A 19,326-nucleotide genomic window follows, 5' to 3' on the forward strand; every position below is an offset into this window, starting at 1 on the left:
TCCAGGATAACTAACCGCCCTGTTCCGGGGTAACTGATCTCCCTGTTTCCAGGCGAACTGACTGCCCAGTTTCCAGGGTGACTGATCACCCTGTTTCCGGGATAACTGACTGCCCTGTTTCCGGGATAACTGACTGCCCTGTTTCCAGGGTAAATGACTGCCCTTTTTCCGGGATAACTGACTGCCCTGTTTCCAGGGTAACAGATCACCCTGTTTCCGGGATATCTGAATGCCCTGTTTCCGGGATAACTGACTGCCCTGTTTCCAGGCGAACTGACTGCCCAGTTTCCAGGGTGACTGATCACCCTGTTTCCGGGATAACTGACTGCCCTGTTTCCGGGATAACTGACTGCCCTGTTTCCGGGATAACTGACTGCCCAGTTTCCAGGGTAACTGACTGCCCTGTTTCCGGGGTAACTGACTGCCCTGTTTCCCGGGTAACTGACTGCCCAGTTTCCAGGGTAACTGATCACCCTGTTTCCGGGATAACTGACTGCTCTGTTTCCGGGATAACTGACTGCCCTGTTTACAGGGTAACTGACTGCCCTGTTTCCGGGGTAACTGACCGCCCTGATTCCAGGATAACTGATCACCCAGTTTCCGGGATAACTAACCACCCTGTTTCCAGGATAACTGACTGCCCTGTTTCCAGGGTAACTGACTGCCCTGTTTCCGGGGTAACTGATCTACCTGTTTCCGGGGTAACTGACCGCCCTGTTTCCAGGACAACTGACCGCCCTATTTCCGGGGTAACTGACCGCCCTTGTTTCCAGGATAACTGAATACCCTGTTTCCAGGATAACTAACCGCCCTGTTCCGGGGTAACTGATCTCCCTGTTTCCAGGCGAACTGACTGCCCAGTTTCCAGGGTGACTGATCACCCTGTTTCCGGGATAACTGACTGCCCTGTTTCCGGGATAACTGACTGCCCTGTTTCCAGGGTAAATGACTGCCCTTTTTCCGGGATAACTGACTGCCCTGTTTCCAGGGTAACAGATCACCCTGTTTCCGGGATATCTGAATGCCCTGTTTCCGGGATAACTGACTGCCCTGTTTCCAGGCGAACTGACTGCCCAGTTTCCAGGGTGACTGATCACCCTGTTTCCGGGATAACTGACTGCCCTGTTTCCGGGATAACTGACTGCCCTGTTTCCAGGGTAACTGACTGCCCTGTTTCCGGGGTAACCGACTGCCCTGTTTCCACGGTAGCTGAGCGCCCTGTTTCCGGGATAACTGACTGCCCAGTTTCCAGGGTAACTGACCACCCTGTTTCCAGAGTAACAGACTGCCCAGTTTCCAGGGTAACTGATCACCCTGTTTCTGGGGTAACTGACTGCCCTGTTACCGGGGTAACTGGCCACCCTGTTTCCAGGGTAACTGACCGCCCTGTTTCCAGGGTAACTGACCACCCTCTTACTGGGGTAACTGACTGCCCGTTTCCAGGGTAACTGACCACCCTGTTTCCGTGGTAACTGACTGCCCTGTTTCCAGGGCAACTTACTGACCTGTTTCCACGGTAACTGACCGCCCTGTTTCCGGGATAACTGACTGCCCAGTTTCCAGGGTAACTGACCACCCTGTTTCCAGGGTAACAGACTGCCCAGTTTCCAGGGTAACTGATCACCCTGTTTCTGGGGTAACTGACTGCCCTGTTACCGGGGTAACTGACCACCCTGTTTCCAGGGTAACTGACTGCCCTGTTTCCAGGGTAACTGACCACCCTCTTACTGGGGTAACTGACTGCCCGTTTCCAGGGTAACTGACCACCCTGTTTCCGTGGTAACTGACTGCCCTGTTTCCAGGGTAACTGACCGCCCTGTTTCCTGCGTAACTGTCTGCCCTGTTGCCAGGGTAACAGATCACCCTGTTTCCGGGGTAAATGACTGCCCTGTTTCCGGGGTTACTGACCGCACTGTTTCCGGGGTAACTGACTGCCCTGTTTCCAGGGTAACTGACCGCCCTGTTTTCGGGCTAACTGACCGCCCTGTTTCCAGGATAACTGACTGCCCTGTTTCAAGGGTAACTGATCACCCTGTTTCCGGGGTAACTGAGAAATCTGTTTCCAGGGGTACTGACAGCCCTGTTTCCGGGGTAACTGACTGGCCAGTTTCCAGGGTAACTGACTGCCCAGTTTCCAGGATAACTGATCACCCTTTTTCTGGGGTATCTGACTGCCCTGTTTCCAGGGTAACTGACCACCCTGTTTCCGGGGTAACTGACTGCCCTGTTTCCAGGTTAACTGACTGACCAGTTTCCAGGGTAACTGATCACCCTGTTTCCGGGATAACTGACTGCCCTGTTTCCAGGGTAACTGACTGCACTGTTTCCAGGGTAACTGACTGCCCTGTTTCCGGGGTAACTGACTGCCCAGTTTCCAGGATAACTGACTGCCCTGTTTCCAGGGTAAATGACTGCCCTGTTTCCGGGATAACTGACTGCCCTGTTTCCAGGGTAACAGATCACCCTGTTTCCGGGATATCTGAATGCCCTGTTTCCGGGATAACTAACTGCCCTGTTTCCAGGCGAACTGACTGCCCAGTTTCCAGGGTGACTGATCACCCTGTTTCCGGGATAACTGACTGCCCTGTTTCCGGGATAACTGACTGCCCTGTTTCCAGGGTAACTGACTGCCCTGTTTCCGGGGTAACCGACTGCCCTGTTTCCAGGGTAACTGATCACCCTGTTTCCGGGATAACTGAATGCCCTGTTTCCGGGATAACTGACTGCCCTGCTTCCAGGGTAACTGACTGCCCTGTTTCTGTGGGAACTGTCTGCCCTGTTTCCAGGGTAACTGACTGCCCTGTTTCCAGGATAACTGATCACACTGTTTCCGGGGTAACTGACTGCCCTGTTTCCAGGATAACTGATCACCCTGTTTCCGGGGTAACTGACTAATCTGTTTCCAGGGTTACTGACCGCCCTGTTTCTGGGGTAAGTGACTGCCCAGTTTCCTGGATAACTGACCGCCCTGTTTCCAGGTTAACTGACTGCCCTGTTTTCAGGGAAAATGACTGCACTGTTTCCAGGGTAACTGATCTCTCTGTTTCCAGGGTAACTGACCGCCATGTTTCCAGGGTAAGTGATCTCTCTGTTTCCGGGGTAACTGACCGCCCTGTTTCCAGGATAACTGACCGCCCTATTTCCGGGGTAACTGACCGCCCTGTTTCCAGGATAACTGACTGCCCTGTTTCCAGGATAACTAACTGCCCAGTTTCCTGGATAACTGACCGCCCTGTTTCCAGGTTAACTGACTGCCCTGTTTCCAGGGAAAATGACTGCCCTGTTTCCAGGGTAACTGAACACCCTGTTTCCGGGATAACTGACAGCCCAGCTTCCAGGGTAACTGATCACCCTTTTTCCGGGATAACTGTCTGCCCTGTTTCCGGGATAACTGACTGCCCTGTTTCCAGGGTAACTGATCACCCTTTTTCCGGGATAACTGACTGCCCTGTTTCCAGGGTAACTGACTGCCCTGTTTCCGGGGTAACTGACTGCCCTGTTTCCAGGTTAACTGACTGCCCAGTTTCCAGGGTAACTGATCACCCTGTTTCCGGGATAACTGACTGCCCTGTTTCCGGGATAACTGACTGCCCTGTTTCCGGGATAACTGACTGCCCTTTTTCCAGGGTAACTGATCACCCTGTTTCCCGGATATCTGACTGCCCTGTTTCCGGGATAACTCACTGCCCTGTTTCCAGGGTAACTGACTGCCCTGTTTCCGGGGTAACTGACTGCCCTGTTTCTGGGGTAACTGACCGCCCTGTTTCCGGGATAACTGACAGCCCTGTATCCGGGATTACTGACTGCCCTTTTTCCAGGGTAACTGATCACCCTGTTTCCCGGATAACTGACTGCCCTGTTTCCAGGGTAACTGACTGCCCAGTTTCCAGGGTAAATGACTGCCCTGTTTCCGGGGTTACTGACCGCACTGTTTCCGGGGTAACTGACTGCCCTGTTTCCAGGGTAACTGACCGCCCTGTTTTCGGGCTAACTGACCGCCCTGTTTCCAGGATAACTGACTGCCCTGTTTCAAGGGTAACTGATCACTCTGTTTCCGGGGTAACTGAGAAATCTGTTTCCAGGGGTACTGACAGCCCTGTTTCCAGGATAACTGATCACCCTTTTTCTGGGGTATCTGACTGCCCTGTTTCCAGGGTAACTGACCACCCTGTTTCCGGGGTAACTGACTGCCCTGTTTCCAGGTTAACTGACTGACCAGTTTCCAGGGTAACTGATCACCCTGTTTCCGGGATAACTGACTGCCCTGTTTCCAGGGTAACTGACTGCACTGTTTCCAGGGTAACTGACTGCCCTGTTTCCGGGGTAACTGACTGCCCAGTTTCCAGGATAACTGACTGCCCTGTTTCCAGGGTAAATGACTGCCCTGTTTCCGGGATAACTGACTGCCCTGTTTCCAGGGTAACAGATCACCCTGTTTCCGGGATATCTGAATGCCCTGTTTCCGGGATAACTGACTGCCCTGTTTCCAGGCGAACTGACTGCCCAGTTTCCAGGGTGACTGATCACCCTGTTTCCGGGATAACTGACTGCCCTGTTTCCGGGATAACTGACTGCCCTGTTTCCAGGGTAACTGACTGCCCTGTTTCCGGGGTAACCGACTGCCCTGTTTCCAGGGTAACTGATCACCCTGTTTCCGGGATAACTGAATGCCCTGTTTCCGGGATAACTGACTGCCCTGCTTCCAGGGTAACTGACTGCCCTGTTTCTGTGGGAACTGTCTGCCCTGTTTCCAGGGTAACTGACTGCCCTGTTTCCAGGATAACTGATCACACTGTTTCCGGGGTAACTGACTGCCCTGTTTCCAGGATAACTGATCACCCTGTTTCCGGGGTAACTGACTAATCTGTTTCCAGGGTTACTGACCGCCCTGTTTCCAGGTTAACTGACTGCCCTGTTTTCAGGGAAAATGACTGCACTGTTTCCAGGGTAACTGATCTCTCTGTTTCCAGGGTAACTGACCGCCATGTTTCCAGGGTAAGTGATCTCTCTGTTTCCGGGGTAACTGACCGCCCTGTTTCCAGGATAACTGACCGCCCTATTTCCGGGGTAACTGACCGCCCTGTTCCCAGGATAACTGACTGCCCTGTTTCCAGGATAACTAACTGCCCAGTTTCATGGATAACTGACCGCCCTGTTTCCAGGTTAACTGACTGCCCTGTTTCCAGGGAAAATGACTGCCCTGTTTCCAGGGTAACTGAACACCCTGTTTCCGGGATAACTGACAGCCCAGCTTCCAGGGTAACTGATCACCCTTTTTCCGGGATAACTGTCTGCCCTGTTTCCGGGATAACTGACTGCCCTGTTTCCAGGGTAACTGATCACCCTTTTTCCGGGATAACTGACTGCCCTGTTTCCAGGGTAACTGACTGCCCTGTTTCCGGGGTAACTGACTGCCCTGTTTCCAGGTTAACTGACTGCCCAGTTTCCAGGGTAACTGATCACCCTGTTTCCGGGATAACTGACTGCCCTGTTTCCGGGATAACTGACCGCCCTGTTTCCGGGGTAACTGACTGCCCTGTTTCCGGGATAACTGACTGCCCTTTTTCCAGGGTAACTGATCACCCTGTTTCCCGGATATCTGACTGCCCTGTTTCCGGGATAACTCACTGCCCTGTTTCCAGGGTAACTGACTGCCCTGTTTCCGGGGTAACTGACTGCCCTGTTTCTGGGGTAACTGACCGCCCTGTTTCCGGGATAACTGACCACCCTGTATCCGGGATTACTGACTGCCCTTTTTCCAGGGTAACTGATCACCCTGTTTCCCGGATAACTGACTGCCCTGTTTCCAGGGTAACTGACTGCCCAGTTTCCAGGGTAACTGACTGCCCTGTTTCCGGGGTAACTGACTGCCCTGTTTCCCGGGTAACTGACTGCCCAGTTTCCAGGGTAACTGACTGCCCTGTTTCCGGGGTGACTGACTGCCCTGTTTCCCGGGTAACTGACTGCCCAGTTTCCAGGGTAACTGATCACCCTGTTTCCGGGATAACTGACGGCCCTGTTTCCGGGATAACTGACTGCCCTGTTTACAGGGTAACCGACGGCCCTGTTTCCGAGGTAACTGACCGCCCTGATTCCAGGATAACTGATCACCCAGTTTCCGGGGTAACTGACCACCCTGTTTCCAGGATAACTGACTGTCCTGTTTCCAGGGTAACTGACTGCCCTGTTTCCGGGGTAACTGATCTACCTGTTTCCGGGGTAACTGACCGCCCTGTTTCCAGGGGAACTGACCGCCCTATTTCCGGGGTAACTGACCGCCCTTGTTTCCAGGATAACTGAATACCCTGTTTCCAGGATAACTAACCGCCCTGTTCCGGGGTAACTGATCTCCCAGTTTCCGGGGTAACTGACCGCCCTGTTTACAGGATAACTGACCGCCCTATTTCCGGGGTAACAGACTGCCCTGTTTCCAGGATAACTGACTGCCCTGTTTCCAGGGCAACTTACTGCCCTGTTTCCACGGTAACAGACCGCCCTGTTTCCGGGATAACTGACTGCTCTGTTTCCAGGGTAACTGACCACCCTGTTTCCAGGGTAACAGACTGCCCAGTTTCCAGGGTAACTGATCACCCTGTTTCTGGGGTAACTGACTGCCCTGTTACCGGGGTAACTGACTGCCCTGTTTCCAGGGTAACTGACTGCCCTGTTTCCAGGGTAACTGACCACCCTCTTACTGGGGTAACTGACTGCCCTGTTCCCAGGGTAACTGACCACCCTGTTTCCGTGGTAACTGACTGTCCAGTTTCCAGGGTAACTGATCACCCTGTTTCCGGGATAACTGACTGCCCTTTTTCCAGGGTAACTGACTGGCTGTTTCCTGGGTAACTGACTGCCCAGTTTCCAGGATAACTGACCGCCCTATTTCCGGGGTAACTGACTGCCCAGTTTCCAGGATAACTGATCACCCATTTTCTGGGGTATCTGACTGCCCTGTTTCCAGGGTAACTGACTGACCAGTTTCCAGGGTAACTGATCACCCTGTTTCCGGGATAACTGACTGCCCTGTTTCCAGGGTAACTGACTGCACTGTTTCCAGGGTAACTGACTGCCCTGTTTCCGGGGTAACTGACTGCCCAGTTTCCAGGATAACTGACTGCCCTGTTTCCAGGGTAAATGACTGCCCTGTTTCCGGGATAACTGACTGCCCTGTTTCCAGGGTAACAGATCACCCTGTTTCCGGGATATCTGAATGCCCTGTTTCCGGGATAACTGACTGCCCTGTTTCCAGGGTAACTGACTGCCCTCTTTCTGTGGTAACTGTCTGCCCTGTTTCCAGGGTAACTGATCACCCTGTTTCCGGGGTAACTGACTGCCCTGTTTCCAGGATAACTGATCACCCTGTTTCCGGGGTAACTGACTAATCTGTTTCCAGGGGTACTGACCGCCCTATTTCCAGGATAACTGTCTGCCCCGTTTCCAGGATAACTGACTGCCCTGTCTCCAGGGTAACTGATCACCCTTTTTCCGGGATAACTGTCTGCCCTGTTTCCGGGATAACTGACTGCCCTGTCTCCAGGTTAACTGATCACCCTTTTTCCGCGATAACTGACCGCCCTGTTTCCAGGATAACTGACTGCCCTGTTTCCAGGACAACTGACTGCCCAGTTTCCTGGATAACTGACCGCCCTGTTTCCAGGTTAACTGACTGCCCTGTTTCCAGGGAAAATGACTGCCCTGTTTCCGGGTTAACTGACCGCCCTGTTTCCAGGATAACTGATCACCCTATTTCCGGGGTAACTGACCGCCCTTGTTTCCAGGATAACTGAATACCCTGTTTCCAGGATAACTAACCGCCCTGTTCCGGGGTAACTGATCTCCCTGTTTCCGGGGTAACTGACCGCCCTGTTTACAGGATAACTGACCGCCCAATTTCCGGGGTAACAGACTGCCCTGTTTCCAGGATAACTGACTGCGCTGTTTCCAGGGCAACTTACTGCCCTGTTTCCACGGTAACTGACTGCCCTGTTTCCGGGATAACTGACTGCTCTGTTTCCAGGGTAACTGACCACCCTGTTTCCAGGGTAACAGACTGCCCAGTTTCCAGGGTAACTGATCACCCTGTTTCTGGGGTAACTGACTGCCCTGTTACCGGGGTAACTGACTGCCCTGTTTCCAGGGTAACTGACTGCCCTGTTTCCAGGGTAACTGACCACCCTCTTACTGGGGTAACTGACTGCCCTGTTCCCAGGGTAACTGACCACCCTGTTTCCGTGGTAACTGACTGTCCAGTTTCCAGGGTAACTGATCACCCTGTTTCCGGGATAACTGACTGCCCTTTTTCCAGGGTAACTGACTGGCTGTTTCCTGGGTAACTGACTGCCCAGTTTCCAGGATAACTGACCGCCCTATTTCCGGGGTAACTGACTGCCCAGTTTCCAGGATAACTGATCACCCATTTTCTGGGGTATCTGACTGCCCTGTTTCCAGGGTAACTGACTGACCAGTTTCCAGGGTAACTGATCACCCTGTTTCCGGGATAACTGACTGCCCTGTTTCCAGGGTAACTGACTGCACTGTTTCCAGGGTAACTGACTGCCCTGTTTCCGGGGTAACTGACTGCCCAGTTTCCAGGATAACTGACTGCCCTGTTTCCAGGGTAAATGACTGCCCTGTTTCCGGGATAACTGACTGCCCTGTTTCCAGGTTAACAGATCACCCTGTTTCCGGGATATCTGAATGCCCTGTTTCCGGGATAACTGACTGCCCTGTTTCCAGGCGAACTGACTGCCCAGTTTCCAGGGTGACTGATCACCCTGTTTCCGGGATAACTGACTGCCCTGTTTCCGGGATAACTGACTGCCCTGTTTCCATTGTAACTGACTGCCCTGTTTCCGGGGTAACCGACTGCCCTGTTTCCAGGGTAACTGATCACCCTGTTTCCGGGATAACTGAATGCCCTGTTTCCGGGATAACTGACTGCCCTGCTTCCAGGGTAACTGACTGCCCTGTTTCTGTGGGAACTGTCTGCCCTGTTTCCAGGGTAACTGACTGCCCTGTTTCCAGGATAACTGATCACACTGTTTCCGGGGTAACTGACTGCCCTGTTTCCAGGATAACTGATCACCCTGTTTCCGGGGTAACTGACTAATCTGTTTCCAGGGTTACTGACCGCCCAGTTTCCAGGATAACTGACTGCACTGTTTCCAGGGTAAATGACTGCCCTGTTTCCGGGATAACTGACTGCCCTGTTTCCAGGGTAACAGATCACCCTTTTTCCGGGATATCTGAATGCCCTGTTTCCGGGATAACTGACTGCCCTGTTTCCAGGCGAACTGACTGCCCAGTTTCCAGGGTGACTGATCACCCTGTTTCCGGGATATCTGAATGCCTTGTTTCCGGGATAACTGACTGCCCTGTTTCCAGGGGAACTGACTGCCCAGTTTCCAGGGTGACTGATCACCCTGTTTCCGGGATAACTGACTGCCCTGTTTCCGGGATAACTGACTGCCCTGTTTCCAGGGTAACTGACTGCCCTGTTTCCGGGGTAACCGACTGCCCTGTTTCCAGGGTAACTGATCACCCGATTTCCGGGATAACTGAATGCCCTGTTTCCGGGATAACTGACTGCCCTGTTTCCAGGGTAACTGACTGCCCTCTTTCTGTGGTAACTGTCTGCCCTGTTTCCAGGGTAACTGACTGCTCTGTTTCCAGGATAACTGATCACCCTGTTTCCGGGGTAACTGACTGCCCTGTTTCCGGGATAACTGATCACCCTGTTTCCGGGGTAACTGACTAATCTGTTTCCAGGGGTACTGACCGCCCTATTTCCAGGATAACTGTCTGCCCCGTTTCCAGGATAACTGACTGCCCTGTCTCCAGGGTAACTGATCACCCTTTTTCCGGGATAACTGTCTGCCCTGTTTCCGGGATAACTGACTGCCCTGTCTCCAGGTTAACTGATCACCCTTTTTCCGCGATAACTGACCGCCCTGTTTCCAGGATAACTGACTGCCCTGTTTCCAGGACAACTGACTGCCCAGTTTCCTGGATAACTGACCGCCCTGTTTCCAGGTTAACTGACTGCCCTGTTTCCAGGGAAAATGACTGCCCTGTTTCCGGGTTAACTGACCGCCCTGTTTCCAGGATAACTGATCACCCTGTTTCCGGGGTAACTGACCATCCTGTTTCCAGGGTAACTGACCACCCTATTTCCGGGGTAACTGACCGCCCTGTTTCCAGGATAACTGACTGCCCAGTTTCCTGGATAACTGACCGCCCTGTTTCCAGGTTAACTGACCGCCCGATTTCCGGGGTAACTGACCGCGCTGTTTCCAGGATAACTGACTGCCCAGTTTCCTGGATAACTGACCGCCCTGTATCCAGGTTCACTGACTGCCCTGTTTCCTGGGAAAATGACAGCCCTGTTTCCAGGGGAACTGATCTCTCTGTTTCCGGGGTAACTGACCGCCCTGTTTCCAGGGTAACTGATCTGTCTGTTTCCGGGGTAACTGACCGCCCTGTTTCCAGGATAACTGACTGCCCTGTTTCCAGGATAACTGACTGCCCAGTTTCCTGGATAACTGACCGCCCTGTTCCAGGGAAAATGACTGCCCTGTTTCCAGGGTAACTGATCTCCCTGTTTCCGGGGTAACTGAACGCCCTGTTTCCAGGACAACTGACCGCCCTATTTCCAGGATAACTGTCTGCCCCGTTTCCAGGATAACTGACTGCCCTGTTTCCAGGGTAACTGACCGCCCTGTTTCCGGGGTAACTGATCTCCCTGTTTCCGGGATAACTGTCTGCCCTGTTTCCGGGATAACTGACTGCCCTGTTTCCAGGGTAACTGATCTCCCTGTTTCCGGGGTAACTGAACGCCCTGTTTCCAGGACAACTGACCGCCCTATTTCCAGGACAACTGACCGCCCTGTTTCCAGGACAACTGACCGCACTATTTCCGGGGTAACTGACCGCCCTGTTTCCAGGATAACTGACTGCCCTGTTTCCAGGGTAACTGATCACCCTTTTTCCGGGCTAACTGTCTGCCCTGTTTCCGGGATAACTGACTGCCCTGTTTCCAGGGAAACTGATCACCCTTTTTCCGGGATAACTGACTGCCCTGTTTCCAGGGTAACTGACTGCCCTGTTTCCGGGGTAACTGACTGCCCTGTTTCCAGGATAACTGATCACCCTGTTTCCGGGGTAACTGACTAATCTGTTTCCAGGGGTACTGACCGCCCTGTTTCTGGGGTAACTGACTGCCCTGTTTCCAGGATAACTGATCACCCTTTTTCCGGGGTAACTGACCATCCTGTTTCCAGGGTAACTGACCACCCTATTTCCGGGGTAACTGACCGCTCTGTTTCCAGGATAACTGACTGCCCAGTTTCCTGGATAACTGACCGCCCTGTTTCCAGGTTAACTGACCGCCCGATTTCCGGGGTAACTGACCGCCCTGTTTCCAGGATAACTGACTGCCCAGTTTCCTGGATAACTGACCGCCCTGTATCCAGGTTAACTGACTGCCCTGTTTCCAGGGGAACTGATCTCTCTGTTTCCGGGGTAACTGACCGCCCTGTTTCCAGGGTAACTGATCTGTCTGTTTCCGGGGAAACTGACCGCCCTGTTTCCAGGATAACTGACTGCCCTGTTTCCAGGGAAAAGACTGCCCTGTTTCCAGGGTAACTGACCGCCCTGTTTCCGGGGTAACTGATCTCCCTGTTTCCGGGGTAACTGATCTCCCTGTTTCCAGGACAACTGACCGCCCTATTTCCAGGATAACTGACCGCCCTGTTTCCGGGGTAACTGATCTCCCTGGTTCCGGGGTAACTGACCGCCCTGTTTCCAGGACAACTGACCGCCCTATTTCCAGGATAACTGACTGCCCTGTTCCGGGGTAACTGATCTCCCTGTTTCCGGGGTAACTGACCGCCCTGTTTACAGGATAACTGACCGCCCTATTTCCGGGATAACTGACTGCCCTGTTTCCAGGGTAACTGACTGCCCTATTTCCGGGGTAACTGACCGCCCTGTTTCCAGGATAACTGACTGCCCTGTTTCCGGGATAACTGACTGCCCAGTTTCCAGGGTAACTGATCACCCTTTTTCCGGGCTAACTGTCTGCCCTGTTTCCGGGATAACTGACTGCCCTGTTTCCAGGGTAACTGATCACCCTTTTTCCGGGATAACTGACTGCCCTGTTTCCAGGGTAACTGACTGCCCTGTTTCCGGGGTAACTGACTGCCCTGTTTCCAGGTTAACTGACTGCCCAGTTTCCAGGGTAACTGATCACCCTGTTTCCGGGATAACTGACTGCCCTGTTTCCGGGATAACTGACTGCCCTGTTTCCAGGGTAACTGACCGCCCTGTTTCCGGGGTAACTGACTGCCCTGTTTCCAGGGTAACTGATCACCCTGTTTCCGGGATAACTGACTGCCCTGTTTCCGGGATAACTCACTGCCCTGTTTCCAGGGTAACTGACTGCCCTGTTTCCGGGGTAACTGACTGCCCTGTTTCCGGGGTAACTGACCGCCCTGTTTCCGGGATAACTGACTGCCCTGTTTACAGGGTAACTGACTGCCCTGTTTCCGGGGTAACTGACCGCCCTGATTCCAGGATAACTGATCCCCCAGTTTCCGGGGTAACTGACCACCCTGTTTCCAGGATAACTGACTGCACAGTTTCCAAAGTAACTGACTGCCCTGTTTCCGGGGTAACAGACTGCCCTGTTTCCCGGGTAACGGACTGCCCAGTTTCCAGGGTAACTGACTGCCCTGTTTCCCGGGTAACTGACTGCCCAGTTTCCAGGGTAACTGATCACCCTGTTTCCGGGATAACTGACTGCCCTGTTTCCGGGATAACTGACTGCCCTGTTTACAGGGTAACTGACTGCCCTGTTTCCGGGGTAACTGACCGCCCTGATTCCAGGATAACAGATCCCCCAGTTTCCGGGGTAACTGACCACCCTGTTTCCAGGATAACTGACTGCCCTGTTTCCAGGGTAACTGACTGCCCTGTTTCCGGGGTAACTGATCTGCCTGTTTCTGGGGTAACTGACCGCCCTGTTTCCAGGACAACTGACCGCCCTATTTCCGGGGTAACTGACCGCCCTTGTTTCCAGGATAACTGAATACCCTGTTTCCAGGATAACTAACCGCCCTGTTCCGGGGTAACTGATCTCCCTGTTTCCGGGGTAACTGACCGCCCTGTTTACAGGATAACTGACCGCCCTCTTTCCGGGGTAACAGACTGCCCTGTTTCCAGGATAACTGACTGCCCTGTTTCCAGGGCAACTTACTGCCCTGTTTCCACGGTAACTGACCGCCCTGTTTCCAGGGTAACTGACCACCCTGTTTCCGTGGTAACTGACTGCCCAGTTTCCAGGGTAACTGATCACCCTGTTTCCGGGATAACTGACTGCCCTTTTTCCAGGGTAACTGACTGGCTGTTCCCTGGGTAACTGACCACCATGTTTCCGTGGTAACTGACTGCCCAGTTTCCAGGGTAACTGATCACCCTGTTTCCGGGATAACTGACTGCCCTTTTTCCAGGGTAACTGACTGGCTGTTTCCTGGGTAACTAACTGCCCAGTTTCCAGGATAACTGACCGCCCTATTTCCGGGGTAACTGACCGCCCTGTTTCCAGGATAACTGACTGCCCTGTTTCCAGGATAACTGACTGCCCTGTTTCCAGGGTAACTGACTGCCCTTTTTCCAGGGTAACTGTACACCCTGTTTCCGGGATAACTGACTGCCCTGTTTCCAGGGTAACTGACTGCCCTGTTTCCAGGGGAACTAACTGCCCTGTTTCCGGGGTAACTGATCACCCTGTTTCCGGGGTAACTGACTAACCTAGTTTCCAATGTGACTGACAGCCCTGTTTCCAGGGTAACTGACTGCCCAGTTTCCAGGGTAACTGATCACCCTTTTTCCGGGATAACTGACTGCCCTGTTTCCAGGATAACTAAATGCCCTGTTTCCAGGATAACTGACCGCCCTCTTTCCTGGGTAACTGACTACCCTGTTTCCAGGGTAACAGTTCACCCTGTTTCCGTGGTAAATGACTGCCCTGTTTCCAGGGTATCTGACTGCCCTGTTTCCCGGGGTAACCGACTGCCCTGTTTCCAGGGTAACTGACCGCCCTCTTTCCTGGGTAACTGACTACCCTGTTTCCAGGGTAACAGTTCACCCTGTTTCCGTGGTAAATGACTGCCCTGTTTCCAGGGTATCTGAATGCCCTGTTTCCGGGGTAACTGACTACCCTGTTTCCAGGGTAACGGACTGCCCTATTTTTGGGGTAACTGACCGCCCTGTTTCCAGGATAACTGACTGCCCTGTTTCCAGGGGAACTGACTGCCCTGTTTCCAGGATAACTGACTGCCCTGTTTCCAGGTAACTGATCACCCTGTTTCCGGGATAACTGACTGCCCCGTTTCCGGGGTAACTGACTGCCCTGTTTCCAGGGTAACTGATCACCCTGTTTCCGGGCTAACTGATCACCCTGTTTCCGGGTAACTGACTGCCCTGTTTCCAGGGTAACTGACCGCCCTGTTTCCAGGAAAACTGAGTGCCCTGTTTCCAGGGTAACTGATCACCCTGTTTCCGGGATAACTGACTGCCCTGTTTCCGGGGTAACTGACCGCCCTGTTTCCAGGGTAACTGTTCACCCTGTTTCCAGGGTTACTGATCACCCTGTTTCCGGGATAACTGACTGCCCTGTTTCCAGGGTAACTGATCACCCTGTTTCCGGGATAACTGACTGCCCTGTTTCCGGGGTAACTGACCGCCCTGTTTCCATGGAAACTAATCACACTGTTTCCAGGGTAACTGATCACCCTGTTTCCAGTGTAACTGACTGCCCTGTTTCCAGGGTAACTGATCACACTGTTTCCGGGATAACTTACCGCCCTGTTTCCGGGGCAACTGACTGCCCAGCTTCCGCGGCAACTGACTGCCCATTTTCCAGGGTAACTGATCTCCCTGTTTCTGGGGTAATTGACTGACCTGTTTCCAGGAGAACTGACTGCCCTGCTTCCAGGGTAACTGATCACCTTGTTTCCGGGATAACTGACCGCTCTATTTCCGGGGTAACTGTCCGCCCTGTTTCCGGGATAACTGACTGCCCTGTTTCCAGGGTAACTGACCGCCCTGTATCCGGGGAAACTGACCGCCCTGTTTCCAGGATAACTGACTGCCCTGTTTCCAGGGTAACTGATCTCCCTGTTTCCGGGGTAACTGATCAGCCTGTTTCTGGGTAACTGACTGCCCTGTTTCCAGGGTAACTGATCACCCTGTTTCCAGGGTAACTGATCACCCTGTTTCCGGGGTAACTTTCTGCCCTGTTTCCAGGGCAACTGACGGCCCTGTTTCCGGGGTAACTGACTGCACTGTTTCCAGGGTAACTGTTCACCCTGTTTCCGGGGTAACTGATCACCCTGTTTCCGGGGTAACCGACTGCCCTGTTTCCAGGGTAACTGACCGCCCTGTTTCCTGGGTAACTGACTGCCTTTTTTCCAGGGTAGCAGTTCACCCTGTTTCCGGGGTAGATGATTGCCCGGTTTCCGGGGTAACTGACCGCCCTGTTTCCGGGGTAACTGACTGCCCTGTTTCCAGGGTAACTGACCGCCCTGTTTTCGGGGTAACTGACCACCCTGTTTCCAGGATAACTGACTGCCCTTTTTTCAGGGTAACTGATCACCCTGTTTCCGGGGTAACTGAGAAATCTGTTTCCAGGGGTACAGACAGCCCTGTTTCCGGGGTAACTGACTGGCCAGTTTCCAGGGTAACTGACTGCCCAGTTTCCAGGGTAACTGATCACCCTGTTTCTGGGGTAACTGACTGCCCAGTTTCCAGGGTAACTGACTGCCCTGTTTCCAGGGTAACTGATCACTCTGTTTCCGGGATAAGTGACTCCCCTGTTTCCAGGGTAACTGACTGCACTGTTTCCAGTGTAACTGACTGCCCTGTTTCCGGGGTAACTGACTGCCCAGTTTCCAGGATAACTGACTGCCCTGTTTCCAGGGTAACTGACTGCCCTGTTTCCGGGGTAACTGAATGCCCTGTTTCCGGGATAACTGACTGCCCTGTTTCCAGCATAACTGACTGCCCAGTTTCCAGGGTAACTGATCACCCTGTTTCCGGGATAACTGACTGCCCTGTTTCCGGGATAACTGACTGCCCTGTTTCCAGGGTAACTGACTGCCCTGTTTCCGGGGTAACTGACTGCCCTATTTCCAGGGTAACTGATCACGCTGTTTCCGGGATAACTGAATGCCCTGTTTCCGGGATAACTGACAGCCCTGTTCCCAGGGTAACTGACTGCCCTGTTTCCAGGATAACTGATCACCATGTTTCCGGGGTAACTGACTGCCCTGTTTCCAGGATATCTGATCACCCTGTTTCCGGGGTATCTGACTAATCTGTTTCCAGGGTTACTGACTGCCCTGATTCCAGGGTGACTGACCACCCTGTTTCCAGGATAACTGACTGCCCTGTTTCCAGGGTAACTGACTGCCCTGTTTCCGGGGTAACTGATCTACCTGTTTCCGGGGTAACTGACTGCCCTGTTTCCAGGACAACTGACCTCCCTATTTCCGGGGTAACTGACCGCCCTGTTTCCAGGATAACTGAATGCCCCGTTTCCAGGATAACTGACAGCCCTGTTTCCAGGTTAACTGACTGCCCTGTTTCCAGGGTAACTGACTGCCCTGTTTCCAGGGTAACTAACCGCCCCGTTCCGGGGTAACTGATCTCCCTGTTTCCGGGGTAACTGACCGCCCTGTTTCCAGGACAACTGACCGCCCAATTTCCGGGGGAACTGACTGCCCTGTTTCCAGGGTAACTGACTGCCCTTTTTCCAGGGTAACTGACTGCCCAGTTTCCAGGGTAACTGATCACCCTGTTTCCAGGATAACTGACTGCGCTGTTTCCAGGGTAACTGACCGTCCTGTTTCCAGGCTAACTGACTGCCCAGTTTCCAGGGTAACTGTACACCCTGTTTCCGGGATAACTGACTGCCCTGTTTCCGGGATAACTCACTGCCCTGTTTCCAGGGTAACTGACTGCCCTGTTTCCAGGGTAACTGACTGCCCTGTTTCCGGGGTAACTGACCGCCCTGTTTCCGGGATAACTGACTGCCCTGTTTCCGGGATAACTGACTGCCCTTTTTCCAGGGTAACTGATCACCCTGTTTCCGGGATAACTGACTGCCCTGTTTCCGGGATAACTGACTGCCCTGTTTACAGGGTAACTGACTGCCCTGTTTCCGGGGTAACTGACCGCCCTGATTCCAGGATAACTGATCCCCCAGTTTCCGGGGTAACTGACCACCCTGTTTCCAGGATAACTGACTGCACAGTTTCCAAAGTAACTGACTGCCCTGTTTCCGGGGTAACTGACTGCCCTGTTTCCCGGGTAACTGACTGCCCAGTTTCCAGGGTAACTGACTGCCCTGTTTCCCGGGTAACTGACTGCCCAGTTTCCAGGGTAACTGATCACCCTGTTTCCGGGATAACTGACTGCCCTGTTTCCGGGATAACTGACTGCCCTGTTTACAGGGTAACTGACTGCCCTGTTTCCGGGGTAACTGACCGCCCTGATTCCAGGATAACTGATCCCCCAGTTTCCGGGGTAACTGACCACCCTGTTTCCAGGATAACTGACTGCCCTGTTTCCAGGGTAACTGACTGCCCTGTTTCCGGGGTAACTGATCTACCTGTTTCCGGGGTAACTGACCGCCCTGTTTCCAGGACAACTGACCGCCCTATTTCCGGGGTAACTGACCGCCCTTGTTTCCAGGATAACTGAATACCCTGTTTCCAGGATAACTAACCGCCCTGTTCCGGGGTAACTGATCTCCGTGTTTCCGGGGTAACTGACTGCCCTGTTTACAGGATAACTGACCGCCCTATTTCCGGGGTAACAGACTGCCCTGTTTCCAGGATAACTGACTGCCCTGTTTCCAGGGCAACTTACTGCCCTGTTTCCACGGTAACTGACCGCCCTGTTTCCGGGATAACTGACTGCCCAGTTTCCAGGGTAACTGAACAGCCTGTTTCCAGGGTAACAGACTGCCCAGTTTCCAGGGTAACTGATCACCCTGTTTCTGGGGTAACTGACTGCCCTGTTACCGGGGTAACTGACCGCCCTGTTTCCAGGATAACTGACTGCCCTGTTTCCAGGTAAACTGACTTGCCTGTTTCCAGGGTAACTTACTGCCCTTTTTCCAGGGTAACTGTACACCCTGTTTCCGGGATAACTGACTGCCCTGTTTCCAGGGTAACTGACTGCCCTGTTTCCAGGGGAACTAACTGCCCTGTTTCCGGGGTAACTGATCACCCATTTTCCGGGATAACTGACTACCCTGTTTCCAGGGTAACAGTTCACCCTGTTTCCGGGGTAAATGACTGCCCTGTTTCCGGGGTAACTGACCGCCCTGTTTCCAGGGTAACTGACCGCCCTATTTCCGGGGTAACAGACTGCCCTGTTTCCAGGATAACTGACTGCGCTGTTTCCAGGGCAACTTACTGCCCTGTTTCCACGGTAACTGACCGCCCTGTTTCCGGGATAACTGACTGCCCAGTTTCCAGGGTAACTGAACAGCCTGTTTCCAGGGTAACAGACTGCCCAGTTTCCAGGGTAACTGATCACCCTGTTTCTGGGGTAACTGACTGCCCTGTTACCGGGGTAACTGACCGCCCTGTTTCCAGGATAACTGACCGCCCTGTTTCCGGGATAACTGACTGCCCAGTTCCCGGGGTAACCGACTGCCCTGTTTCCAGGGTAACTGACCGCCCTCTTTCCTGGGTAACTGACTACCCTGTTTCCAGGGTAACAGTTCACCCTGTTTCCGGGGTAAATGACTGCCCTGTTTCCGGGGTAACTGACCGCCCTGTTTCCGGGGTAACTGACTACCCTGTTTCCAGGGTAATGGACTGCCCTATTTTTGGGGTAACTGACCGCCCTCTTTCCAGGATAACTGACTGCCCTGTTTCCAGGATAACTGACTGCCCTGTTTCCAGGTAACTGATCACCCTGTTTCCGGGATAACTGACTGCCCCGTTTCCGGGGTAACTGACCGCCCTGTTTCCAGGACAACTGACCGCCCTATTTCCGGGGTAACTGACCGCCCTTGTTTCCAGGATAACTGAATACCCTGTTTCCAGGATAACTAACAGCCCTGTTCCGGGGTAACTGATCTCCCTGTTTCCGGGGTAACTGACCGCCCTGTTTACAGGATAACTGACCGCCCTATTTCCGGGGTAACAGACTGCCCAGTTTCCAGGGTAACTGATCACCCTGTTTCTGGGGTAACTGACTGCCCTGTTACCGGGGTAACTGACCACCCTGTTTCCAGGGTAACTGACTGCC

This window comes from Heterodontus francisci, chromosome 38, assembly GCF_036365525.1.
Source record: "Heterodontus francisci isolate sHetFra1 chromosome 38, sHetFra1.hap1, whole genome shotgun sequence".
NCBI lineage: Eukaryota > Metazoa > Chordata > Chondrichthyes > Heterodontiformes > Heterodontidae > Heterodontus > Heterodontus francisci.